The sequence below is a fragment of the Oryctolagus cuniculus genome, chromosome 1 (genome assembly GCF_051225735.1).
Source record: "Oryctolagus cuniculus isolate XC-2025 breed Fujian yellow rabbit chromosome 1, ASM5122573v1, whole genome shotgun sequence".
Lineage (NCBI taxonomy): Eukaryota > Metazoa > Chordata > Mammalia > Lagomorpha > Leporidae > Oryctolagus > Oryctolagus cuniculus.
In genome coordinates this window covers 228,433,686-228,460,761 of record NC_142867.1, presented here as the reverse complement: position 1 = coordinate 228,460,761, position 27,076 = coordinate 228,433,686, and the positions used below count along the sequence as shown (strand labels likewise).

The window sequence follows — 27,076 nt, the reverse complement described above, 5'->3', positions numbered from 1 at the left end:
TCTGCTGCCTTCCCCCAGAACTCGGACTGCTTCAGCACAGCCCCAGCCCGGGAGAGCCTGCAGAGGCTCCCGGGGTCATGGCGGCCGTCGGCCCAGCTCTTTGAGCCTGGCGGAGAGCCATGGGTCTGAGCAGGACCCGACGACCCCACTGTGATGTCTGTTTTGGAGTTCCAGACCCGGGCCGGCCTTGGGGACAGCAGGAGGGCGACTGCCATTCAGGCATCCAAGAAAGAGAGAAAAAAAGTCTATTCATGGCCAGACAGAGGCCGCGCTGTGGAAGCGGCGCCACGGCCGTGACCAGCAGCCCAGCCGTGCGTGGGATTCCCAGGGAGCCTGACCTCGGAGCATCCACGTGGAGGGCTCAAAGGCTGGGTGGTCAGCAGGCTTCCAACACGCACCTGGACACGCACACGGCTCGCCCTTCCAAGGCGGGATTCTTCAGACAACACACAGTCCCTGGCTTACACCAACCAACAGCCTGCGCACACTAAGGACAGCCACGAAGCCACTAACGCCACTGCGGGACAGGGGCCCCGGCTCAGCCCGTCAGCTGGGTGCTGCTGCGGCCACTCGGCAGACAAGGAAACTGGGCCTCGGAGAGGGAGGGAGCAAATTCGCACGGCTGGGAGATGCCAGTGGCCCCGGGTTTCTAATCCGGTGCCAGCCTGCAGCGTAGACGGTTGGGGATGAATCCCCGTAGAAGCTGCAGAGCCCTGGCCGGGCACAGATGGGCAGAGTTCTACAGGGCAGCCACGTTGGGTCTCGGGCCCTGGACGCGCACTCCTCCCTCCATGGGTAGGGCCCGACTCACCGTGCGGGACCGGCTACCTGGGTTGGAGTTACGCCACAGATGCCACCACAGGGTCGCCTTTTCAAAGGCCCTGGAACCCACTAGCGTGATATCTGTGCCGAACACCCAGAAACCCCCCGAGCTCTGCCCCCACTGCTGTGTGGACACTGGACAACCACGAAACAAACTTGCACGCGGCCGCTGCTACACTCCTAGCTTAGTCCTGGCGGGGACACCACCCTGCCCACTCACTTGAGGACCAGGGCCTCAGCGGACAGCTCACAGAAGCCTCCAGGAAGCTCACCAGCCCCCGGCCAGGACTCTGAGACCAGGAAACCGAGGCACAGGGCAGAGGAGTGGTGTGGCCAAGGACATCCGTTATTTGCTCACTCAATGGACAAACACGTACTGGGCACCTACCCTGTGCCAGGCAAGGGGGATGGGTCTCTGTCACCAGTGGGGCCCCTGGATTAGAGATTCAGTTCTCATCAACCAAGAACTACAACCCGCCGTGCGGGCGGCTCTGCACGGCAGCGTGTGGAGGCGCGGGGGACGGTGCGTGCAGCAGCTCAAGACAGGCAGCTCCGAGTGGGGATGCACAGGGGCGCGCTCTGGGCAGAGCCCAGGGCTGAGCTGTGGGATGCAGGCTGGAATGATGGCAGTGGCGTGCAGTGCGTGGAGGGGTGGGACACTGGGAAACTAACAGGGCGTGCCACGGCCGGGAAATCCAATCTGACTCAATGGGTCTCTCGAGGAGTGAAAGCCCAGCAGTACGTGACCCCAGCCCAATGCTATAGGCACACATGTCCACATACCCCCCCCACCCCATGCTGCGAGGCTGTCTCAGGAGCGGCATGGTTCACGGACCGGGCTCCAGGATATCCTCTCTTCTCCAGCGAGTGAGTGCCAAATGCCTGCTATGCTCCAGGCCCCGCGCCAGGCAAAGGAAGGTTCTTCAGAGGCATCGCAACCTCCAAGTCCCCGGTCGGTACCCTGTCCTCCCGAGACGGCCAGGGCTCCAGTCCTCACTCCTCCTCCCCAGGAGGGAAGCAGCGCAGCTCAGAGAGGCCTGGGACATGCTTGGCTCAGGTCCCCTCGGCTAAGAGGTGTCGGGCCAGGACGCCAACCGGAAATGTCTGACCACGGAGCCTCTGCCAAGATAGATAAGGGTGGCTGGCGGGCCGGCAGGGCCTGGGTCCTCCCCTCCTGCCCCCAGACATCCCTGCATCCACACAGCAAGGGGAGGCCTTGCCGGAGGCTGGTGCCGCCAGGAACGGCAGGAGGGGCTGCTCTCCCACACTTAGGGGCCGGCAGGGGCCGGAGACCAGGGCTGACCATCAAGAGGCTCCTGGCCCTCAGTTGTCCCAGCTGATGCTACCAGAGGACCCAATGCCGATGGCCTGTGTTAAAAAAACACAAAAGCAGGGCTGTGTTGCAGGCCAGCCACTCACCTAGGTGACCTTGACACTTGTGTCAGACGAGTCTGAGTGCAGGGAAGGGGGACTCGAGTCAGGGACCTCAGCCCAGGGGACTGAGCCGATTGGTGGGGATGACGTGATGTTGCCTGAGGCCCAGCCACAGCCCTCCCAGACTGCGATCCTGGGGTGCAGGGGCCTCCTCCCAGGCAACACCAGCCACTCCTCCTTCTCCCATTCTAAACGGTATCCCCATAAAACTCAGGTCTCCCTGGAATCTGTGACCTGGTCGGGAAGGCAGTCTCTGCACCTGGGCTCCCATGGGCGCGGTGGTCTCTAACTTTGGGGGAAACATGACTCCAGACACGATAGGTAAAAGGCTACACGTGACGGGGCAGGAACCGGAGCAAGGCACCTGCGAGCCAAGGAGTGCAAGGGCGGCCAGCACGGGCAGGAGCCAGCAAGAGGCGCGGCGCGGCTGCTCACCCCAGGAGGAACCGGGCCAGCCAACACCCTGACTTCTGGGTTTCCAGAACTGCAGGGTCGTGGATTTCTGTTGTTGTAAGCCCCTCAGTCCAGCAGCCCCAGGAATAGACACCCTGCTCCCAACCTAGGCAGAGGCAGCTTCCGAAAAGCCTGGCAGGTGCACTCTGGATGGCGCCCAGGCCGGTCTGCGAGGCAGCCCCTGGGTCCCGGGCAGAGAAAATGAACACAGAAAGCATGTGGGACAGCAGGAAGTCCGGACCCTCTTGTGAGAAGAGGAGCAAATTGTGTGACTGCAGCACGCACAGACATCACAAGCCTGAGGACCCCCTCTCCTCAAAGTCACCAGATAATCCCGCACCCAGCCGTGGACGAGGGCCAGAAGCCTGGTGCTCTGGGAGGAGTTTGCTAACTGTGGCCCTGGTGACCTGTGGACACCAGGTTCTACTCGCTCAGAACTCGCGCCTCCGGCTGTCCCCCAGCGACCAGAGCGGCGGTGTGCTGGGAGCATGAGGAGCCCTGAGCCCTGTTCCCACACCAGGGGCCACCGCAGACACTGGGTCACACTTGCCCGAGCTCAGGCTGATGCCACCGTGGGCAGGAGCCTCATTCAGATAAGGTCCGACGCCGCCATCGCCGTCCAGGGCCAGAGTCCGTCTCCCCTCCCTCCCGCTCCGCACGCCTGGGCCGGGGCAGGGTGGGCCCCTGTTCTCAGGAAGCCAGGAAACACACTCTTTTCTGGGCTCCATGCCCAGATTCCTGGAGCAGTCACAGGACACGCTTTTTCTGAGCCGATCCAAAGCCACAAGCATGGACCAGAGGCTTCCTTGGGCAGTGGGATCCTGTGGGGCCACCAACAGGGCCACCTGGACTCCCAAGCCCACAGCTGGTTAGGGAGAGAGGTCCCAGCTGACTCCCAACAGGCAGGGGCTGTGGTCCGCTCTTGTGGTGTGACCCAGGGACAGACGTGTCCTCTGTGGGCCTTGGGGTCCTTCTCAGAACAGCAGCTGATTCATTCTGCTGTCATCTGTCAGGCATCTCTGAGGGCCTGGGGACACAGGGCGCACAGGGCAGAGAAGGCCCTGCTCTCCTCGGGCCGCCGAGTGGGTCGGGGGACGGGGGTGGGGGCCTGGCTTCGTGGAACCCTGAGACAATCAGATCTTTCAGCAAACCGCTCAGCTCACAGCCAGCAGCTCCCACGGCACAGGCGAGGCAACCAGAGCCAGCAGAAGGGCTGGGGCTGGGCTGCTTCCCAGGGGTCCCGGGGAGCCCCCCGTCCTGCTGGAAACCAGAAGACTCCCCATTCCTTCTTGGTGGGAAAGCTGTGCCCCGACACTGTGCCCCGGGCTGGCCCACGTAACGGAGCTGTCACCGCCCAGTCTCCCGCCAGCGCGACTGCTCCAGCCGGGAATTCCTTCCTGGGGCCAGGCCAGAAGTTAAATCTGAGACCCTCCACCTGTTTGCTGGGAAATTTTTTTTCTCTTAATTTTCGTCTTATTTGAAAGGTCCAGAGAGAGAGAGAGAGAGAGAGAGAGAGAGAGAAGGGGGAGGGGGTCTTCCATTGGCGGATTCATTCCCAAATATCTGCAACTGCAGAGACCGAGACAGGCTGAATTCTGGGCAGTTCCTCTGAACCTCAGTCTCTCAGCTGTACAACAGGCCCACTGCTGCTGAGAGCACGGCTGTGAGGCGCCGGCCAGCGCCTGAGCACAGGCCCCTTCACGCATTTGAATGAAAAACATTCTACCTGGCCGGCGCCGCGGCTCACTAGGCTAATCCTCCGCCTAGCGGCGCCGGCACACCGGGTTCTAGTCCCGGTCGGGGCGCCGGATTCTGTCCCGGTTGCCCCTCTTCCAGGCCAGCTCTCTGCTGTGGCCAGGGAGTGCAGTGAAGGATGGCCCAAGTCCTTGGGCTCTGCACCCCATGGGAGACCAAGAGAAGCACCTGACTCCTGCCATCGAATCAGCGCGGTGTGCCGGCCGCAGCGCGCCGGCCGTGGCGGCCATTGGAGGGTGAACCAACGGCAAAGGAAGACATTTCTCTCTGTCTCTCTCTCACTGTCCACTCTGCCTGTCAAAAAAAAAAAAAAAAAAAAAGAAAGAAAGAAAGAAAAAGAAAAACATTCTACCTGAATCCCAGGTGCAGGGTGCTACGTCTTGCACCAGGCCAGGGTGGGAGGGGCACAGCTGAGCCCCTGGCTGGTGGGCAGAACCGTCTGGAACCCTCTGGCTCTGTGAGGGGGCTGGTGAGGAGTGGGCTAGCCCAGGAGCAGCTTCCTGAGCAACCTCGCTTCGGTGGAAAACGATGCTGGGACAGATCTCAGGGAAGGCCAGCTGGTCCTGGGCACTGCAACACACCCAACACAACCCGCAGGCCCCCTCGCATGCGGGACACTCCCTGACAGTGAGGCAGGGAGCCTAGGACCCAGCCCGACACCACGGGCCGTGGAAACAGGCTCCGACCCAGGGCCGCTCACTCTCGGCTTCACGGAACTCCAGCCGCACGTGGACAATGACAGAGGACAGCGTCCAGCCCCAGGGCCATGGCGCCATCCCCTCCCGCCCTGGGGAGCATGTGGGCAGATGGAACGTGGCCTTGGCAGACGCTGCCCCGTTAACCCTGACTTCTCTCACCTGCAGAACCAAACCACTGCCTGGCTCGGGGGAAGTCAGACACGGCAGACAGGGCTCCGGATTTAGGGAAAATCACACCTTGGCGGCACCGTGCCCTCCACTGCGAGCGTTACATATTTTATCATTTATTCTCACGCTGTCCCCAGCAAGTCGGTAGGCGTCAACCTTGTTTTTCACAAGAAAGCTGCGAGAGAGGCTGAGGGTGCAAAGGCGAGGGGCCGCCCACGCGACACCCAGCCGGGAAGGCTGGGGCTGTGGGGAGCCGACCCTTCTGTGGCCTCAGACAGGAGAAAGCTCCGGAACCCAGGGCAGCAGCCACACCAGGGCCTGCCCCGTCCTCGCCCACGCAGCACCCACATGTGCCTCCGGGGATGCACCCCCCACAACCCTGACTGACCGCGTCTCCTGCCCTTCCCAGATAAAGTCATCACTGCTGAGCTTAGCGCCCGGTCCCAGGCGACACCTGTCCCCTGCCACACTGCCACACACAGCCTCTGCCAGGCTCCTGCAGTTGCTTCTCTGACCTCCCGGCCCAGTTCACGCGGCGTCCGGGCCCACTCCTCTGGGTTCAGATCTGTGCTGTGCACCCCTGGCTAAGTCGCTTTACCCCTGTGAGCTGTGGGTTCGTTTGGAAAGTTTATAAACCATCAAGGAGAGGTTTAGGGACAACAGCACAAGTAAACTCGGCGGAAAAGTCGCAGTAGCAGGAAGCAGAGGAGTTGTTGAAGAAGGCAGGCTTGCAGGCGACGCTTGGGGCCAGGCAGGGGGCCCAGGTCCACACCAGGCTCCTCCACTTGCCACGGGAACTCATTCCTGCTTCCTGCTTTTCCACAATTCCCCCTCACTTTCAGGCTGACCCCTCAGCTTCTGTGGGCCCGGTCTCAGCTTGCCTCAGCCCAAAGCAAGGCGCAAGAGGGCAGGGCCCGAGCACAGTCAGGGCGAAGGGCTCACTGTCCCTGCTTGGGCCTCATCAGGAAACCACCACAGAGACCAGAAGCAGCTCTGGCCACAGGGGAAGAATCCTCCCAACCTGCATTCCCAGGCAGCAGGCCAGGCTGTGCAACCTCCTTCTCCCTCGTCCCTCCATCCTGACATCTGCAGAGACCTCCCCCCACCCCGGCCTCCACAAGGGGTGCTGAGGGTCACCCCCTGCCAGACCCTTCCAGATGGCCCTCACCCAAGGGATCAAACCCAGCACGGGTCCTGCACGAAGGAATCACCGGCAGCAGGAGCAGGTGCCATCGTCCAGTGACCTCTCTGCCCCCAGAGGCCGGGGACATGGCATCCACGTCTCTGTGTCTCAGCTGCCCCCATGGAAACAGCCGAGGACAAAAGGGTCGGCACCGCCCCCACCTCCACTCTACCCCATTCCCGTCACTGGGACCTTCGCTGGGCCACTCGCTGGGCTGGGTGCTGGCACCACAGAGGGAGGGGGCCTGGCTCAGCCCTGCAGGGGATCCTGGGCTAGGGACTGGCTCCACACTGGGCCTCATGGATTGGTGGCCTTGCCATGGAGGGCAGTGCAGGGCTCCATAAGCCAAGCCCTGGAGTGAGAGGAGGCTGCCCAGAGGCAGTGGTGTCTGAGAAACAAGAAGAAAAGCATGCCGGCCGAGACCTCAAAGGGGCAGCAGAGAGGACCCGGCCCGGCAGTGCCCGCTGCGGGTGGGGGACGGAGGCAGCTGGGGCTGGCGGCCCGGAGTGCCCGCCGCTCGCCGTGGTCTCGGCTCCGTGCCCGTCCTCTCCTCAGCACCCCTCACGACCGCCATCCCACAGACGAGGACACAGCAAAGCCATTTCCTCAGGCACCCAGCAAACCAGCAGCATGGAGCTGGGGGCCCTGGCTTAAATACGTGGGCATCTCAAAATCAGCCCCGGAAATTGAAAAACGTGTGTTTGGGGGGTGGCTCTTGTGGTACAGTGTGTTAAGCCGCCACTTGGGATACCCGCATTCCCGTATCGGAGCACTGGCTCAAATCCTGGCTACTCTGTGCCTTGAGATTTATTTTATTTATTTGAAAGGCAGAGATACAGAGAGATGGGGAGAGAAATAAAAATCTTCCATCCATTTGTTCATTCCCCAAATGGCTGCAATGGTTGGGGCTGGGTCAGACTGAAGCCAGGAGCCAGGAGCTTCTTCCAGGTCTCTCACGTGGGTGCAGGGGCCCAAGGACTTGGGCCATCCTCTGCTGCTTTCCCAGGCGCATTAGCAGGGAGCTGGATCAGAAGCATGGAGCAGGGGGCTGGCGTTGCAGCGTAGTGGGTTAAGCTGCAGCCTGCAATACCAGACACCATATGAGTGCCGCTTTGAGTCCCAGCTGCTCCATTTCTGATCCAGCTCCCTGCAAATGCACCTGGGAAGGCAGTGGAAGATAGCCCGAGTGGTTGGGCCCCTGCATCCATGTGGGAGACCAAGAAGAAGCTCCTGGCTTGGGTCTGGCCCAGCCCCAGCTTTTGTGGTCCTTTGGAGAGTAAACCAGTGGATGGAAGATCTAACTCTGCCTTTAAAAGTAAATCTTTTTGAAAAAATCGCATTAACTTAGGTCATGCCCCTTTATGCCTCCTCTCTTCATTCTGTGCACACAGCAGACATTACTAATCAATCCCACAGCCTCCAAATCCTTCTCAACACTGTGCCTCAGGCAGCCAGTATCAATCTATCAGAGCTGGCTCTGGGCATGATAGTTACTGCCACCCCAAACAGGTGTGCACAAGGGCATCACTGCCCTCCTTCGTGCTCGGGGTCCCTGAGGGTCCCCCAGTGCTCCAGATGGACTACCTGACACCCAGATCACCCCGGGCCAGCATTCTCACCTAACAGCAAGGACCCCTGGCATACGGCTCACTTGTGGTGGAACCGGGAGGTGAGGCCTGGTGCTGTTTCTCTGGGAAAATGGACAGGTCGCACCTGTGGTTCAAACCCTGGAGCTCCCACTTACAAACTGTGTGACCCGAAGCAAGTTCTGGGCTCTCTGGGCTTCCACTGTTGCACCTGAAATCAGGGCCCAAGACGCCTACTCCCCAAGACACACGCCAAGCGGCCAGCCCAACACTGGGCACACGTGCATGCCCTGCAGATGCTGGGCCCCTCATGCCCCTCCCCTGGACTCAAGGGCAGCCGCCCATAAGTGACGAGCCCTCTCTGCATCTGTCAGGCACGGTGCCATCCCAAGCCCTGGTCCCTTCCCTCCATGTCTGAGGGTCTTCAACACCCTAGGGACCATCCGCTCCTCCCCTCCCCCTCCCCTGCAGGCAGAACTGCCTGGTGGTCGGTCCTGCCCTCGTGCCCAGGGTAGTGGCAAGGGCCCAATCTGAGCTGCAGGAGCAACTGTGGCAATTCCATTACAGGAAGCGAGACAGAGTGGACCCTGCGCCGGGTGGACGGGGCAGGCGGAGCAGCCCCCGGGGGAGGCACGTGATGCCCAAACGCACCCTCCTTGGGGGCTTTGTTGGGAGCTGCAAGAGCCGCCACAGCACTCGCTGAAATCGGGCTTTTGCCAGCACAAGCCTCATTCTACACTCGCAGCAACCCCGGAAATGGGAGGGAAACCCAGGAGGCCACCGTCCGAGGCTTTAGCCGCCTTGCCTCCCGCCTACGTGCGAGCTCCCCACTCTGCAGACACGCACTGAGGGGCTGTGGGCTGACCGTGGAAGGGACGGCCCGAAAACACTCTTATAACTGCTTGTCTGCTCCAGACGCCATCAACCCTACTGCTGTCACTGTCACCGGCGGCCCCAGCTGGGCGTGGCCCGGCCCCCAGTCAAGGCTGCTGCGCAGTCGTCTCTGCTCAGCCGCACTCCCTGGCACCCTCGTGGTGGCTGGCGTCTGTGTCCATCGCCCTGCAAAGTCCTCACGCCCATTCCGGTTTAGTCAGGGTGCTTGATGCTCTTTAGGCTTCGGTTTGTCCAAATGCAAAATGAAGGCTGGAGGCCGAAGCGGGTGCCGAGACAGTGGTGGTTAAGGGAGACAGAGCCCTGGGATGTGGCTAGCATCACCCAGGGCTGTGTGGCCTCGGCGAGCCATGGTGCCACCCCCCCACACCCCCGCGCCCCGGCCTCAGCGTCCTCATCCCTAACCCTAGGTGAATCCCACCCACCCCACCTGGCAGCCCGGAGAAAGGAGTCAATGTAGTCCTAGTGCGTGTGGGCAGGCTCCCTGCCCCAGCTATGTGCACGCCAACAATCTGTTTCTGCCTCCTCTGCTGCACCCGGCACCATGCAGCACACAGTGGGTGCTCATGCAAGCGCTACCTGCGGCTCTGCAGACCCTGAGGCTCTCCTGCTGTCTAGGAGAGTGATCCAAGGAGTGGGCTCTGGGTTCAAATCCTGGCATGCCTGCAGACCTACTGTGTGCCCTTGGGGAAGCCACTCAGCCTCACTTTCCTCACCTGCCAAATGGAACTAACAGGATCTGCCACACAAGGTCACCAAGAGGAGCAGTGTGACAACACACGGCTGGCGCCTGGCCTAGGGTGGTCCCCGCTTAACTCACTGCCAGTAGGACCGAGCACTGTGACTCTGGACAGAGCCTGAAGAGACCCCCACATTGCCACTGGGCAGCGTTTGCTCAGACACCTTGGGACCTCTGGGCCCCCTGGGAGGGCTGGGGCCTCACATTCTGTGAACTCCCCCGCCCTGAGAGGAGGAGGGAGCCTGAGGGAGCCCCGTGCCCCGTCCCTTAGCGGCCAGTAACCCTGACTCGCTGCTGGTTACTGAGCAGGGCCCGGCTCCATGCTCCTTACCATGTCTTCCCACACTGCAAGGCTCCTGGGCACGAGGGAGACCCACCAGGAGCAGAGAAGGTAGACCCCGGGAGAGGGCAGCTCGGGCCCCCAGGAGTCGCAGGTGCAACCAGGCGCCAGTCCTTACCCACACAACACCAGTCACCCACCGCCGAGTGCCTGTGCCCGGTGGAAGTGAGCACCACCCATGCCTGCCTCGGCTGCCAAGCAAGGGGATAGCGGCCCAAAGACAGAGGTCTGGCCAGGCCCTGCTGCCTGCCTCCTCCATCTTGGGGTAAAAGAAGGGCCCCAAGGGAGTGGGCGCTGCAGCACAGTGGGTTAAGTCGCTGCCTCAAGTCCCAGCTGTTCCGCTTCCAATCCAGCTCCCTGCTAATGACCTGGAAAAGCAACAAAAGACGGCCCAAGTGCTGGGGTCCCTGCACCCACAGGGGAGACCTAGATGGAGTTCCAGGCTCCTGGCTTCAGCCTTGCCCAGCCCCTGTCATTTCAGTCATTTGGATAGCAAACCCATGTCTGGGAGATCTCTCTCTCTCTCTCTCTCTCTCTCTCTAACCCTGACTTAAGCAAATGAATTAATCTTTACAAAGAAGAGGAAGGGACACAGAGTTGGCTGCCGCTCACCAGAGAGAAGCAGAGCTGTGTCCCTGGTACCTGCTCAGAGGCAGGAGCCAGGCAGCAGTGCTGCGGTCCGGCTGTGGTCGCTCCCGTCCTGCCCCCGCGCACACGCAGCGGACAGTGGGGCACGGGGCCTGGTCACCCAGCGGTGTCTGGGGATGTACAGGGCAGTGGCACTGAGATGAGCAGGGTCTGTGTCCAACTCTCAGCTTCCAAACCACGTGGCTTATGGCTTTGGACAGGGGCTTCCTCCTCTGAGCCTGTTACCCTCATCTGAAAAGTGGGGTCAGCCCAAGCTGTGCTGAGGATCAACGGGGCCTGCAACTGTTCCCTGCTGTTCCCGGTTTCCGGGCATGGCCAGGCACTCACTCCCCACGGCTGCCGGTTCCCCAATTTCAGGGCTGGGAAGGGCTGGGAACAGCGTGGGCGGCTGGTGGCATCTGAGCACTCTGCCCGCTCTGGTCTCGGGGCACCACCTGCTTGGCGCTCTGCCTGGGCAAGCGGATCTCTGACCCTTGTCACTCAAAGACAGGAAGTCAGAGAGGACAGCAGTGTCGATGCCATAATACCCAGCCGTGATGGGAGGGGCTGATGAGGGAGGGCCACCCACAGCACAGGCTGCACGGGAGGTCAGGGGAAGAAAGGAGACCTGCTGGCCGACTGACCACGGCACCCCAGGCCCAGGCCTCAGCCACTGCTGAACAGCAGGCCCTCCCTTCAAGTAAGCAGGGGCCCCGCCCGCGGCAAAGACCTGATACCAGGGCCCTGGCTCCGGCCAAAGTGCGCGCATGGGGGAGGGGCCCCTCCCATCGGGGCTGGCTGCACGTCCAAGGGAGCAGAGCAGCCACCCTGGCCTGCCTTCAGAAGGGCGCTGCGAGCTTGGGGTTCCGTCTGGACGTTCCTAATGCGCCCCTTGAATCCGTGGCTGGGAGCTGAACGCTGAGGGACGGTGGAGCATGCGCGGGGGGCCTGGAACCTCAGCTCCGGTGTGGTCCCGCCTCCCAGGACAGGTGCCCAGCTGTCCCCGCCTCCGGCCCACTGCGCGGTCGGGGCTCCTGCGAGGGTGCCCTGTGCCCGAGGGAGCGCGACACAAACAGCAAAGCTCGCGCATCAGCACAGGGCGGAGACCGCAGAGAAGGCAGTTTTCCGATTTCGAACCCGGGACCTGCGGTTGCAGTTCACACCGGGGCCCACAAGTCACGTGGCCTTGTTTTCCACATGCAGGACCCCCTCTCACCAGAGGGGACCCGGGGGACACCCCAAAGCCTCTGCAGAACTGGCAGACATCGCGGGTCTCAGGCCATCACTGTGCAAAGGGCTCCTCTCCCCTGGGGCCAGGCCCTGTCGCTGGTGCCGGGGAGGTGACAATCAGCCTCTCCAGGCTCTTGGCTTGCAGGACCTCACGGGATGCAGAGCCAGAACAAAACGGGAGGACTGAGGGGTGCGGCCAGGGGGTCCCCCAAGGCAGAGGCGCTGGAGTGGGTCCTGGGGCCACCCTGACTGACCTCGCTGGCCTGCTGGTCAGTGGGCTGTCATGTCTGAGAGTCCTGGCGGGGCCAGCTCAGGACTGCAGGGACAGGGTGAGGCTGACAGAGGCCTGGGGATGTGGACACTCGCACGGGCCCACCCTGCACTGAACTCCCTGAACAACTGCAAAAGGAACAACTGACCACAAAAGGAAGGGGGCAGGGCGGGAACCAGCACTTCCTGAGCACCTACTATGTGCAAGCACCAGACTACGGCGGCTCTCCCACACTGCTCACTGTGCTGGGTCATATATATATTCCCTATGGTTTCTTTCTTTAAAAAAAAAAAAAAAAGACAGAGTGACAGAGGGAGGGAGAGACAGAGATCTTCCATCCACTGGTTCATTCCCCAAATGCCTACAACAGCAGGGGTTAGGCCTGGCCAAATCCAGGAGCCAGGAACTCCATCCAGGTCTCCCACGTGGGTGGCAGGGACCCAAGTACTCGAGCCATCCTCTACTCCCAGCACATCAGCAGGAGGCTAGACCAGAAGCGGAGTAGTGAGGAATCAAACTGGCACTCCAGTACGGGACACGGGTGTCCCAGGCAGCACCCCCACCCCCACCCCGCAGTTTCCAATCCCACACGGACGCCGCCTCCTCTTCCTGGGATTTAGGAAGTGCAGTTAGAACCAGGCAAGGGTTGCCCAGTCAAGGGCGGGGGGCTTCGCTGATGCAACCATCACCCGGACGGGCAGAAGGGCACGGTGACGAAGCACTTAGGCTGCAGAGTGGGGTCTGCCTGGCCGCTCACGAGCTTAGGGCTTGTGGGCTCAGACTCCCAGGTGCAACTCAGAGTCCAGTGCTGCTGTGTGCTGTGATGAGCCAACGAAATGACGCCAGCAAAGGGTACGGCACACAGCAGGCGCTCAATAACTGCCAGCCACTGCCGCCGGCAGGAAGCCTCAGAGCCTCAACTCAGAGAGCCCCGCACGGCGTGCAACGTGTTGGGCCGGCGCGGATCCGCCCCTCCTCTCCAGCATCTGCTCCAAGCTGCCTCTCTCCCCCCATTGTCATGTCACATCAGTCTATAAATATTTAAACAACATGTCATCGGATTATTGTAACACATGATCTATAGCACTGATGTGCTGCAGTTCTGTGCATTTGGGCTTCGTTTTCAGAATATCGAGACATAAAATATTTATGTATTTAGCCAACCACGAGATCTCACATTCTGTCTCAGAATGCTGGGTGGCGGGGATGTGACGTGTGTGTATGTGGGGGGGGGGGTGCCTTGTTCTCACGCTGGTGGCTGGGGCATCTGGATTGCTTCTGGGTCCTTCCTGGGACATCAGCCTATGGCCCAGGCACGGGGGCTGACCAGCTGCATGGCACCCACCACAGGGCTGAGACCGACACCCGGGCTGTGTCATCTGCATCCTGCATGTCCAGCGGTCTGCAGGAAGCCAGGTGCTCCGTAACCATCCCCAGGGAGAAGAAGGAACTCGCTCATGGCCCTCGGCACCCCGCAGGTGGCACACAGAGGGATTCAGTGACACCTGCTCGACTTTTCAGGCTATCCACAGAGGCCGGCGCCAGGCCAGGCACAGAAGTGCAACCAGCGAACAGTGCCAGGATGCACAGCAACTGGAGGAGTACACGGTGTGGGCAGGCAAACCCCTTAATTAGCTAGTGAGTGAACGAGGGACCACGGCTGGCTCCCTCCCTGCCCTGTGCAAAGCCGTCCCCGGAGAAAGAAAAGCCGGGCAGTGACCCTTGGAGGGCAGGAAGGCGATTTTCTGGGTAACTAAATACCTGCATCGCTGACAGTCGCACCTCACGGGGACCATCTGTCCCGGCATTTTCAGCACGGGCCATGTCAGGGGTGTCCCCCCAAGCCACTCGAGCCTCCAGGAGCTTCTCACTCGCTAGCGCCCAGACAGCGCCTTGCAGACCGCACTGAAACCCTCTGTGGACCATGGCCCTCCCTGGAGCTCCCCATCAGCGTGTGAACAGCACGTGCGAGACACCGCCAAGTGCGTGCAGGGGAGAGCTGGTGGTGGCGAGCAGCAGTGTCGCCTTCGCTGTCTCCCAGCGAGGTGGGGCCGGTGCCCCTCAGCCGAGAGCAAGGTGAGAGCCAGACGTGAGTCTTATTCACGCCGGTGACCCCAGGGCCCGGCCCCGGGGAGCGCGCAGCACCCAGTGCCCAGCACCCCTTAGACAAGGACTAACCTAGGTCTCCCAAATGCCACGCTGTCACCACCAGTCTGGCTCCCAGAGCAGGTAGTCCCCACCCCTGTCCCCAGCCTCTGCACGGACAAAAATCCTGTCCTCACTTCCTCTTGGACTGGCTGAGGAGGCTGGCATTTAAAGCAAACACAAAGGCCACGAAAATTCCCGGCGGAGACGAACAAAGGAAATGCACACACTCTGAGTCAGGCGGGCCTGGTGTAACCAAACCCAGCCAGACGCGGCTGGGCCTGCCAAACCCTCAGGGTGGGCTGCCCGCCGCAGCTCCCTATCTGTCTACCACATGCTGCCCAGGGACCCTGCCCGGCTGGACGCCACCCTGGTGGCCACTGAGGCCACACCAGCTGGGGAGTCATCTCCCTGTTCACTGCTGGGCTCCCCGCTCTGTAGGGCACACTGGAATCTGGGATCCTGCTCGCCGGCCAAGCAGCGATGTCTGTGCCCAGAAGTGGCTTAGGCAGGGATGCCCTTCTGTGAGCGGCCCCCCGCAGATGGTCCCTCCAAACACACAAGCACGCTCGACAGGGATGGCAGCTTGGAAACACGGCACCCGCCCGTCGAACCCACAGCCTCCCGGACACACAGCCGCTGCAGAGCCTGCGACTCGGGGACCCACAGGCCCTGTGGGTTCAGGTCTGCGGGCTGAGCATCCCTATCTGAAACGCTGAGGACCAGAGATGACCTGGATTTTTGGAGTGTTTTGTAAAACATGAGTGGGAAAATGGAATTCAAAGATATGTTTATTTTGGTGCAAAAAATCCACTCACGGTGGGGCAGGCGACGCCGGTATCCCACATCAGAGCCCCAAGTCCCAGCCGCTCTGCCTCCCTCTAGCTCCCTACGAATGTGCCTGGGAAAGCAGCAGAGATGACCCAAGTATCTGGGTCCCTGCCACCCACGTAGAAAACCTGGACGGAGTTCCTGGCTCCTGGCTTCGGCCTGGCCCAGTCCTGATCATCACGGCCATTTGGGCAGTGGAACAGCTGATGAAGATCTCTCTCTCTCTCTCTCTACAACTCTGCCTTTCAAATAAATAAATAAATCTTTTTTTTTTTTTTAAAGCCAAATCCAAAATGTTCCAAAATCCGCAAGTTCCTGAGAGCCAACATGACAGCATGACACTCAAAAAGCTTTGGCTCTTGGAGCGTTTGAGAGCTGAGAACTCGGGATCAGGGATGCTTCTCCGGGGCTCGGAGGAATTCAAGGATGAGCCCTTTCCCTGGGAACCCACATCTCCACGGAGCTCAGCTGGGCACCAGTCAGCCTTCACTGCCCACTGGGAGGGCAGGACAGGCCCCTGCAGCCAGCATAATGGATTCATGAAGCCCATGGAAACAGCCCTAGGAACCCTGCAGCTCACCCACTTAGAACGTCCCATCCATTCAGCAACAGGAACTGAGGGCCCACCATGTGCCAGGCACAGGCACAGTGTGGGCACTGAGGGTAGAGCTGTGCCTCAGACCACCCTGGACTGCGAACCCTGCGCCGACTGGGGCACCTGCTGCCCCTTCCAGAGGCCCAGGAGGCCATGGGCTCACAGCCGCCAGGGAATGGACTCTTCCCGGCTCTGCCGACGGGACCCCGCGCCGCAGGCTCCCTCACAGCACCCACGCAACACAACCTCTGTGTGTCTCGGTTTCCTCGTCTAGAACGAGGGCTCGCTGACACCCGCGGCACAGGGCGGCTGGGAAGACGCAGCGGTTCATCCGCAGGAAAAGCCAGCCTGGAAGGTGACAATGACAAGGAGCTGGCACTGAGGACCTGCCAGGAGGGACTGAAGGCCAGGGAGGCAGGGGAAGCTTCTGGCCTCCCCAGACCACCACCAGCCTTCACCCCAGTCCTCTCAGGCCCTTGGTGAACCCCACAACCCCTCTGGGTAAATGTCTCCCACAGGGCCGGCGCCGCGGCTCACTAGGCTAATCCTCCGCCTAGCGGCGCCGGCACACCGGGTTCTAGTCCCGGTTGGGGCGCCGGATTCTGTCCCAGTTGCCCCTCTTCCAGGCCAGCCCTCTGCTGTGGCCAGGGAGTGCAGTGGAGGATGGCCCAGGTGCTTGGACCCTGCACCCCATGGGAGACCAGGAAAAGCACCTGGCTCCTGGCTCCTGCCATCGGATCAGCGCGGTGCGCCGGAAGCAGCGCACCGGCCGCGGCGGCCATTGGAGGGTGAACCAACGGCAAAGGAAGACCTTTCTCTCTGTCTCTCTCTCTCACTGTCCACTCTGTCTGTCAAAAAAAAAAAAAATGTCTCCCACAAACTGCTCCCCAGCACAAGGCTTGGGACGCAGTTTCCGCTCCTCGGTGAGAGGCCAGGGGCTGCGGCAGGCAGAGGTCCCCGGCCCAGAACCCTGGGACACATCTCCTGATGCGTGGCATGTGTGGTCCACTCCCCTGTGACAGTGGACACTCTGGGTTTGGGCAACAACCCTGGCTGTCTACGGTCCACACCCAGCACCTCGACCCCTGGGCCCGAGGGTCAGGACAGCCGCAGAGCAGCCTGGACCGTGCGGGACACCTCGGACTCGTCATGGCTTCTCTCTGGGCCGTGGCCCCACCTGCAGCATGGGAGAACCTTCTTGCTCTTCTTTCTTACCTCTCTTGAAGTGTCATGGCTCTGCTGTTTGTATGTGTGCTTTTCACGGAATATAAAATGAACCACTTTAAAGGGGAGTGACTCGGTGGCCATCAGTCACTCACGATGCGGTGCGGTCACCACCTTTATCCAGCCCCAGACATTTCCATCGCCCAAAAGGGGGCCACAGCCACCAGGCAGCTGCTCCCCCTCCTGCCTCACCCAGGTCTGCCTCAGTCTCCTCCTGGGACAAGGCGCTGGGAGCTCTGGGCCTGCTGCTCCTGGAGCTCCCACCCCACCCGATATGGAGGGGCTATTTGGGGAGCCGTGACCCAGGGACCTCTTTTCCCAGAGTTGGATTTCTTTTTTTTTTCCTTTTAAAGATTTATTTGTTTCAGCCGGCACCACGGCTCACTAGGCTAATTCTCCGCCTTGCGGCGCCGGCACACCAGGTTCTAGTCCCGGTCGGGGCGCCGGATTCTGTCCCAGTTGCCCCTCTTCCAGGCCAGCTCTCTGCTGTGGCCAGGAAGTGCAGTGGAGGATGGCCCAAGTACTTGGGCCCTGCACCCCATGGGAGACCAGGATAAGTACCTGGCTCCTGCCATCGGATCAGCGCGGTGCGCCGGCTGCAGCGCACCGGCCATGGCAGCCATTGGAGGGTGAACCAACGGCAAAGGAAGACCTTTCTTTCTGTCTCTCTCTCTCACACTGTCCACTCTGTCTGTCCAAAAATAAATAAATAAATTAATTAATTAAATAAATAAATAAATTTATTTGTTTCAAAGGCAGAGTTACAGACACACACACAGACACACATTTCCAGCCACTATTTCACTCCCCAAATGGCCACCAACAGACAGGGCTGGGCCAGGCTGAAGCCAGGAGTTTCTTCCAGGGCCTCCCACGAGGGTGCAGGGGCCCAGGGACTTGGACCATCTTCCGCTGTTTTCCCAGGCACATTAGCAGGGAGTGGGACTGGAACTGGAGCAGGCGGGACTCACACAGGGACGCCGGCATGGCAGCCCGTGGGAAAATCTGCGGTTCTACAATGCAGCCCCCCCAGGATTTGGCTTTCTAAGGCAAATTACCTCAAACGGGGGTTGGAGCCTACTTCCTGGCCCGTTTCACAGATGAGGAAGTGGAGGCTGGGCCTCTGGGAAGCCACGTGACCAGGCAGTGGGCGTCCAGAGCCTGATGCCCTCTCAGCACACCAGCCAAGGCGGGCCCAGGTGGGAAGAGCAGGCAGGCTCCTTTAGGAGCGCCTCCAGAGGATGCTGGAGACAAGCCAGTTGGAGGGACCCCCGGAGTACCACATGGCCTCCCACAGGCCCAGGGAGAGGGCCTGCCTGCTGCCCCAGCGTCTGCCCTGTGCCAAAGCACACTGCCAACCCCACACCAAGGACACACAGGCTCCCATGCATCCCTGTGCAGCTGGGTGAGGAAGAAGCTGAGAGCTGATGCCCGAACATTGTCCCAAGCCCCCCATCCCATTTTGAAACCCTGCCCCTTTCCCAACTGCTGCTGTCTCCACCCCCACCGTCTGGGGGTCGCAGTCACAGCGAAGTGTCTTAGTGGCTTCAGTGGCACAGGGAAGCAGCCTGCCTGGCCGAGCTGTCCCCACAGGCCCTTAGTCATTGAGCCGTTCTGCATGGGCGGTGCGGCCCACGTGCTGAGCGCCTGGCGAGAACCCCGGGGGGTCTCACTAGCTCCCTTCCCAGACCTCGTGAGGTCAGCAGTCATCCATCCAGCCTTCCACCCAGCCGAGGCTGACAGCAGCCAACTACCCGCGCCAGAAGGGCAGGACTGGGATGGGGCGGAGCGCCGGTGCCAAAGCTGGAACTCTTGGTGCGACAGCGGGCGAGTGCCTTTGCCTCCCTGGGCCTCTGTTCCCCTGCTGTTAGACAGGCAGTAGGGGCTAGCTGGCGAGAGGTCGGCTCACTGCAGATGCCCCCAACAAATCACCCCGCCACCCCTCCCAGGGCTGTGGGCCCGCTGTGGTCCTCGTGGGCAGCTGGGGCTGGTCAGGGCTTGCAGCTGCTTTGTAAGGTAATTCCCCCCCTCTGCAGGTCTCTCCCCAGCAGCCCCCAGGACAAAGAACAAGAGAGAGGGCCATGGACAAAGGCGTCGTGGACAGACTTCAGTGCCTGCTCGTCTGCAGAAAGTGTGGCCCAGGATGAATCCTAGTAGCCTGGTCCACAGCTCGGGACGTGGGGAGGCATTCCTGGGCCTCGGGGGTCAAAGACAAGCCCCTCCACCAGCCTAATGCCAGAAGCGTGAGGGTTAAGCAATTTGGGAACAGGCAGGCTCCTGGTGGCAACCTCCCTCCCCTGGATTCCTTCACACTCTATGGAATTCCTACATAAAGCGCCTTTTTTCTCTTCTGTGAGGTCACCACCGTGCACACGGCTATGAGAAGGAAAAGAGCAGCTCCGGGGGAACACATTTCAGACTCAGGCCCCCTCCCACGCCCAGCGACAGGGGCAGTGGCCAGGAGGGCTTAGGGGGTGCCACAATCTTGCCAGGGGAAGCCAAGAAGGCTTGGCTAGGAGTTCGGCGTCTTTGCCACCAGACCACCCGGAGCAGTCGTCTGTGGAAAAATCCAGAACTGGAGACAACGGGGCAGCCTGTGTGTATGTGGGTCTGTTTCCCCACAAATGAGTCCTATTAGAGAGAGGGATGTCAAAATGCTAGATCACACTCCAAGTTCAAGTTCTCAGCGCGAATGTCACAGGAAATTACACCATCAACTGATTTGTCCCAACTCCTCCGTCTGGACCCAGAGTCTCAGAAAGCGCTTGGTTTTAATTCAGGTTTGGCCAAGGGAAGGGAGTGTGTGTGTATGTGTGTGTGTGTGTCACCCAACTCAGATGGGGGTGGGTGGCGTTGCAGGCCTCATTTTTTTTTTTAAACTAATATTTTCCCCCAAAGCTATCTTGTTATTTCCCAAGAGTCAGAAATGAGAAGATGGCCAAATACCAAAACACCCTCAACAGTCTGCTTCTAGACTGTGGCCACGTCTGGCCACTGACTGCCTGCTCATTTCAAAGACACCCAGCGTGTCCCCAGACCACTCCAGACCCCCTCACTCCAAGAACACCCTGGCTTCCCAGGGCTCCGAGTTCCAGGCTGATGGGCACATGGCTTCCTAAGAATGACGTCAGCAAAAAAAAAAAAAGATAAAAATGTGGAAACAAGGACTATTTTTATCTCCCCAAATCACGGGCCAGACGGGAGAGAAATCCATCAATGCCAGAAATGTGGCTGAGTCTTTGCACAAGATCTATTCTTTCACACCTTCAATTAACGCATCTCGAAGCAATTTGCAAATGTTCATCAATTTGCAGAACATGGAAGGGAGAGAAACGCTTTTTCCTTTCAACACCAAAGGACGCTTGGAGGGGCGTACTCAGCCCAGACCACGCAGGTCCCCGCACACAACATCCCTTTCAAGTGCAGTGTAGTAAAACCACGACAGAGAGGGAAATGGACAGGGGGACTGGGATGACAAAGGATAAGTGCAGGGCACTTGCCATCACGAGGGAACGGGACCTGGGCTCTTCCTGGGGCAGTGCCCCTGCCTGGTCCCCACACAGGCCTGACGGTGCCAGCCTCGGTCTAATCCTGGATGAGTCACCAGGGTCCCCTGCCTTCCGCCCTCTAACTCCCTTTCTTGGTCCAATCCGTGAAGAGGAAGGAAACATTCTTTTCGACGACTGTTTCGACACTTCCCTTATGCAACCGATCCTTGGCATTTGGAAAGGACAGAAAAAATGTGAATGGCGGTCCTGTCTGTCTCTGGTGGCCAGCAGAGCGGCCCAGCCCTGCAGGAGTCCGGTCTGACCTAACCCACTTGGCTTAGCAGCCTGCAAGAGGAGAAAGTGCAGCAAAGGCAGCCGGGCGTGGCTGAAGGGTAAGAACTTGGGCTCTGGACTCAGAGCTGTGGGTTTGAATCCCGACTTTGCCATTTGCCAGGTTCTGATCCTTGCCCAAGTTTCTGAACCTCCTGAGTCATTGTCTTCCTCCGTAAAATCAGGACAACAAGGATGAACCTTCGGACCGGGCCAGGCACAGAGTCAGCGGCGACGGCCACTTTCCAAGTTCAGAGGCAAGACTGTGGGCTCTGCTCACCCAAGCGCAAGTTCCAATCCAAGGTCTACCACACACGAGCACACCGTCTTGCGCCCCTCCTCCCCATCCATAAAACAGGCAACACAACAGCTCCCGTCTCAGTGCTGGGGAGTGGACGCGGCCAAGACAAGGCACGAAGCTTTCGCGTCCTGCCTGCTACGGTCACATAATCAAGTCTGCTCATCTCTCAGTTTCTCATCTGTAGAACAGAGAAAATAACCTGTCTCATGGCGAGACGTAAACCAGAGGATGCGTGTTAATGCGCTCAGCACCGGGGCAGGCGTTCCGCCCAGGGCTAGGACGCCTGCATCCCACGTCGGTTCCACACCCGGCTCTGGTTTCTGACTCCAGCTTCCTGCCAACACAGACCCTGGGAGGCAGTGGTGATGGCTCAGTGATTGGGTGCCTGCCACCCACGTGGGAAACCCTCCATCCTGCGCCCAGCTCCCAGCTTCAGCCCTGGCCATGGCAGGCATTTGGGAAAGTGAACAAGCAGACGGGAGCACTCTCCCTTTCTCTCTCTACTATCAGAGAAACATAAAAATCAAAGGACTCTGCTCGCAGCGCGTGCGCCTTAGGAAGTCAAATGTCACATCCCAGGAACAACGGGGAGAAAGGGTGCCAAGCCAGCCAGACGGCGGGATTGCTCCGCGACCCCGTCGGCTGGCCCGCGTGTCGGCTGGTCCGCGTGTCGGCTGGCCCGGGGTGCCTCAGTTTCCTTGTGCAGAAAACCAAAGCCAACGTCTGCAGCCCGTGACTGCTGAGCAGACTGGAGATCCCTAGAACAGTTCCTGGCCCGGAGCAGGGGCTCTGGACACACCTGACTTCCCCCCCTCCCCTCCCCCTCTCGTCCTCGGCCCCACCAGAGACTGGCACCTGGGAAAGCCGGGAGCTCCAGTTTTGGAAACCTTGAAGGGCTCTCGGTGCAGAGCAACCTGGGCCACTCGTGAAGTCTGTGCCTTTACTTTGTGGAGACCGGGAGGGCTTTTTAGTCATTTCCGAAGCAGACGGGACGGCAGAGGCTGACAAACCGCAGGGTCCGTTTTCAATCCTGGGCCTTTTCTTCTGGGAAGTCAGGCGAGAAGCTTCCCAAATGTTTGCCCATGGGCTTCCCTGCCAGGGAGTGACTCATCCCAAGGCTCCCCACAGGCCTATTTTATTTGGGGGTGGGGGATCCAGGGAGGGCCTGGCCTTGACGGGTTGGGGGAGGGCTGTGCTTCCAACAAACCCAGAAGGTGTTTTCGGTTTTTTTTTTTTTTTTTTTTTTTCAATTTTCGGGACAAAAAGAAAAGGAATGTGGGTCTTTTTTTGCTTCCTTCCAGGTTTTGTTTGCTACAAGAAGACGTCCAAAGTTCACTCGGTAAGCTGCCTGCCGCCAGGAGCTGCTCCCACGGCTCTGTGTCCCTTTCAATGAAATTCTTCTCCCATGAGCGACACGGTCTTGAAACCAACCTCCAGGTCCCCTGCACAACCACCAACTCCAGGACGACATTTTCCCCTCGGAAAGGCAAGCGGGTTCCGAAAACCCAGCGCAGTTTCTCAAGTTTGCCTGAATGCAAAGATTTTCACTGACAAAGCACCCAAAGGCCTGCCAGTCAACACCGCCAAGGCGGACCTCGGGAGATGGCATCCCAGGTGGCGGGGATCCACGTGCGAGGGTCGTGGGGGCTCACCCTCGGCGCCAGCCCGACGTCTGTGTGCTGGGCAGGGCAGGCGGCCTGCTGCACAGACAAGGGTCTCCCGACCTCTGGTCTCCGCAGGGTCAGGCCCCTCCCCCCTCGCCCCCAAGACAGGGGGAAAGGGTTCAAATACGCCCGGCTGCAGAATGCGAGGACAAAGCAGAGAACCCAGTGTTTAGGAAAACACAGGTCTTCAAGGGGCCTGTCCCGCTGGCCCCCAGAGCAGCCCAGCCCGGGGCGGGGGGGGGGGGGGGTGCGGAGGGTCCGGCCACCAGGGCCTCCCCCGCGCCAGACCCCACAGGCTCTGCAGGTCCCTTCTCTGGCCTCTTCCTCAGCACCCAGCCGGTGCCCACCAAGCGCCGCTCCTCTCCAGGTCCCCTCCCCCGCTGTGGGGCCAGGAGCGGGCCGGTCACACGCACAGGCCCGGGGTGGGGGCTCAGCCTGCGGGACAAACACGTCCGCAGCCCCGCAGGCACACGGTCGCCTTCACAGGCTCACACACGTGCACCACACTCGCGAACACTCACACACGTGGGCGCACTTAACACTCCCCGCGACCCACGCACGCTCCCGGGCCCTCGTGAACAGGCGGCGAACGGACGCCCGGCCACCGGGCCACTTCCCCACAGCCCTCACCCTCAAGCCTCGGCCGGCCCCTCGCCCGGAGGTGCCCGCGGACGCGCTCCAGACGCACGCCCGCCGCCCCGCCACGCACACGCGCGGCCCCGGACGTGCGCGCGCGCGCACGCGCCCCACTCGGCGCGGCTCGGAGGGGGGGCGCGGCCCCACGGCGCGGCCCCCGCCCCCTCCCCGACCCGCGCGGGCCCGGATCCCGGCCGGGCCCGGCCCCAGAACCACTCACCGGCGCGCGGGCGGGCTCGGCTGCCGCGGGAGGACCGGCGCGCGGACCGGCCGGCGGGCGGGCGGCGGCCGGAGCGCTGGGTCCCGCACGAGTTGGCGGCGCCGCGGCCGGCCGCTCGCTCGCTCACTCGCTCACTCGTCCGCCGGTTTCCGCCGCCGCCTGCGCGGGCCCGCGCGCGCTCCCGCCCCTCCCCGCCACGGGGCCGCGCCGCCCCCTGCGCTCGTGCGCGCTGCCGCCACGCAGGCTCCGGGGGGCGCCCGGCTGCGCCCTCCCCGCCCCAGGCCCTTCCGCTGCGCCGAGTCCTGGGGACGGTAGCAGCGAGTGACCCGGTCGGCAGAGGACCCCCGCCCCATTTCAGAGTCGGGGAGACTGAGGCCCGGACGCCCCCCTGCACGTCACGGCCGGTACCCGGCCCCCTACTCTCGCGCTGCACTGCTTTTGCGAGGGTCTGCAGCCCCCATCCGCGGGCCCCTCCCCCGCGTCACAGCCCTGGTCGGACTGAAATCGGCCCGTCCACCGGCGTCGCTGCAGTAGGCTCCGAGGGTATCCCCAGGTGGCCAAGGCCCCGCGCTCTGCCCTCCACTTCCTGTGGACCGGCAAGAGCGAAGGTGCAGAAGTTTCTGGAAGTTGTAAAGGCCTCCACGGGGAGCCCGAAGCAGCCACTTCTTGCTTCTCCTGCACATTCGAAACTGGGCCCCAAGAGGGCTGGGGCCACGGGCCGCCGACGGCCACCTGCTGGCTGCCTGCGCGGGTGGGGTCCGAGGCTGGGCCTCCTTTATCCAGAGCAGTGAATGAGCCTGGCTGGGATTTGGGAGGGCGATGACAGCCGCCAAGCACCTACTGTGTGCCAGAGGCTGTTGCACCCTCAGACAACCGCCAAGCACCTACTGTGTGCCGGACACTGCTGCAACTTCCGGCTGCTGATGTTCAGCCCTGCCTTGACCAAGCGCCCATTTTACAGATGAGGGAAATGAGGCTCAGAAATGACACCTAGGAAAGCACATTCTCTTGCCCAAAGCTGCCCCAGTAGCAAGGGGTTGAGCTGGAAGTGGACAGCAGAGAGCCAGTCTCATGGCGGGGCGGGCACGCTGGCTGGCCATGGTCAGCAGCATGGCGCTGGGCCGTTGCTGGCAGGAGAGAGACAGGCAGCGGCCACCCCAAGGGAGCCAGCCTTGTCGCAGCGCTTGCTGATGAATGCAGACGTCACAAACCCGCAGGGAGGGAATGGGCCGTCCGTAGCTTCTTCAGCCTCTTAGTTAGGAACCTGTTGCCAGCCCCGCGTCTGCCCATATCCACTTGCAGTGAATGTCAGATCAACAGGAACTTTACGATGGAGAAATACACACTGCAAATAATAATAATAATAATAATAATACTCATCATCATCATAGGAGTTCTGAGACACTGTACGTGTGCAGGGTTCTAGTGGGTCAGGGACACCGGCCGTGTTCCTGCAGCAAACATGAGTGAGCTCATTCATTCATTCATTCCCATGGGAGGGGCCTGAAAACGTTCACAGGAAATGCAATTAAAAGACGGTAATCCTGGTGCAAAAAATGGTTTGTAATTGATACATAGTTTTTCCATAATATACATTTTTTCCAAATCTTCTTGAAGACTCCTTGTATGTGTGGATTTCAAAACATTTTGCACCAAAATAAACTGTTTTGTGGCTTTTTTTATTTGAAAGGCAGAGTGAAAGAGAGGGAGATCGTCCATCCGCTGGTTCACTCCCCAAATGGCTGTACCAGCCAGGCTGAAGCTGGGAGCCAGGAGCTCCGTCAAGGTCTCCCGTGTGGGTAGCAGGGACCTGTGCACCCGGGCCATCTCCTTCTGCCTCCCCGGTGCAACAGCAGACCGCTGCCTTGGACGCCTGCAGTAGCAAGCCTTGACCTGTGCACTCTGATATGGGATGCGGGCATCCTGGAATGTCGGCTTAAACCCCCTGTGCCACAGTACCCACCCCAATCAACTTCTTGAATTGTACTTTCCATGAACTTTTTCAAGCACTCCCGTATCTCGGAGCGGCGTCTCGGGGCCAGGTACCACTGCAAGCACTGGGGAGCAGCAGTGAACTAAGTACAGCCCTGGCACTGTCTGGGGCAGGAGGTAGGTGCTGGGAACAACAAGCTCAGTGGAAAAAACAAAGCAGGAAAGACAACAGAGGGTCCCAGGGCGCGTTTTCCCAGAGGCTGCTGGTAGAAGTCTCTGTGCTGTGAGAGCTGAGCAGAGGCCTGGGTGGGGCGGTGGGGACGGTGGCCAGCACCTTCTGCATGTCCACAGGCTCTGTGCTCTGTGAATGACCAGGTGAGCTGCGGAGCCAGCACCGGACCCTTCCGCTAAGGGAGCGTTGCCGGCACTGGGAGAGGAGGGCCGGGCCCTCCTGCCCCGCGTGTCTGCTGAACACCGGACTGTCGCAAGGTCCCTGCACAGCCTCGCAGAGCCCCTGTAGCAAACACTTCTAATGCCCTCCCTTTTGGGCTGGGGGGCAGGCTCAGGGAGGTCAGGCAGTATGTCCCAGGTCACACTGCCAAGGTCTGGCTGCAGGGCTGAGTGGCAGGAAATCAAGGAGCCCTGTCCAGGGCCCCTCCCCCTCTCCTCCTTGGACGTCAGGAGGGACAGCAACAGGACTTGAAGGGGTGTGGGGGCAGTGCCAACACCCCATTTTCCCTGCATTCCTCTTTCTCATTCTCCACTTCCTTCACTCATGTCTTGGCCCTGATGGTCCCAGTCCTTGGTGACGTGCTTGTTGGGGGAGGTAAGGGGGTGGGTTCAACCTCCCCAGAGACCCGCGAATCCCCCACAGTGCCCCTACCACCCTGGCCAGGGCGGGGGTGGAGGGGAGAGATGCGATGCAGCCTGAGTCGAACTCAACTTTTGTTTTTAACTCAAAGGAGATTTTAACGACTCCCACAATGAGTCAGCGTGGAGAGGTGTTTGCAAAAATGACTCCCAGATTTAGAACTCGTGGCTGCCTGCGCGCTGCGCCTGACCCCTCTTCCCTCGGCGTGGCTTCGGCCACTCTGGCCTCAGAGCAAGGCTCTGTCTGCTCCTCCAACGCCAGGCTGGGAGTTTCAAGATTAGGCTTGAGTCGTTTCATTCTTCCCCTGCTTCAGGGGGGAGACAGACTCCTGCTCGCTGGGTGCCTTGCATGTGCCTGGCTTTGGAAGAGGATTTTATCCTCACGGGGTCGTGACTGGGGTCTTGCAGGTGCAGAGCTGGGGCCGCAGAGAAGTCAGGTGGTTTGGACACAGCCAGGATTTGCATCAGGTTTACCCAAAGCCAATACCGTTGTCCGTATTCGGGGCAGAGGGGCCAGTGTTGCGGTGCAGTGGATGAAGCCACCACTTGCAAGACGGCATCCCCTATCCGAGCACAGGTTCTGGTCCTGGCTGCTCCACTCCCTGCTAATGCACCCGGGAAAGCAGTGGAAGATGGCCCAAGT

The 27,076-nt window shown here is 60.7% G+C and overlaps 1 protein-coding gene across 1 annotated transcript in view; it reads right to left on the bottom strand.

The window, feature by feature from the left end:
- NEK6 (NIMA related kinase 6) overlaps positions 1-23,815 on the bottom strand; it is a 70,622-nt gene extending 46,807 nt beyond the window's left edge. Inside the window, exon 1 of the mRNA XM_070056690.2 lies at positions 23,632-23,815. The gene's annotated coding sequence lies outside the window, so the exon portion shown is untranslated. The remainder of the gene's footprint in view (positions 1-23,631) is intronic.
- Positions 23,816-27,076: the final 3,261 nt, after the last annotated feature.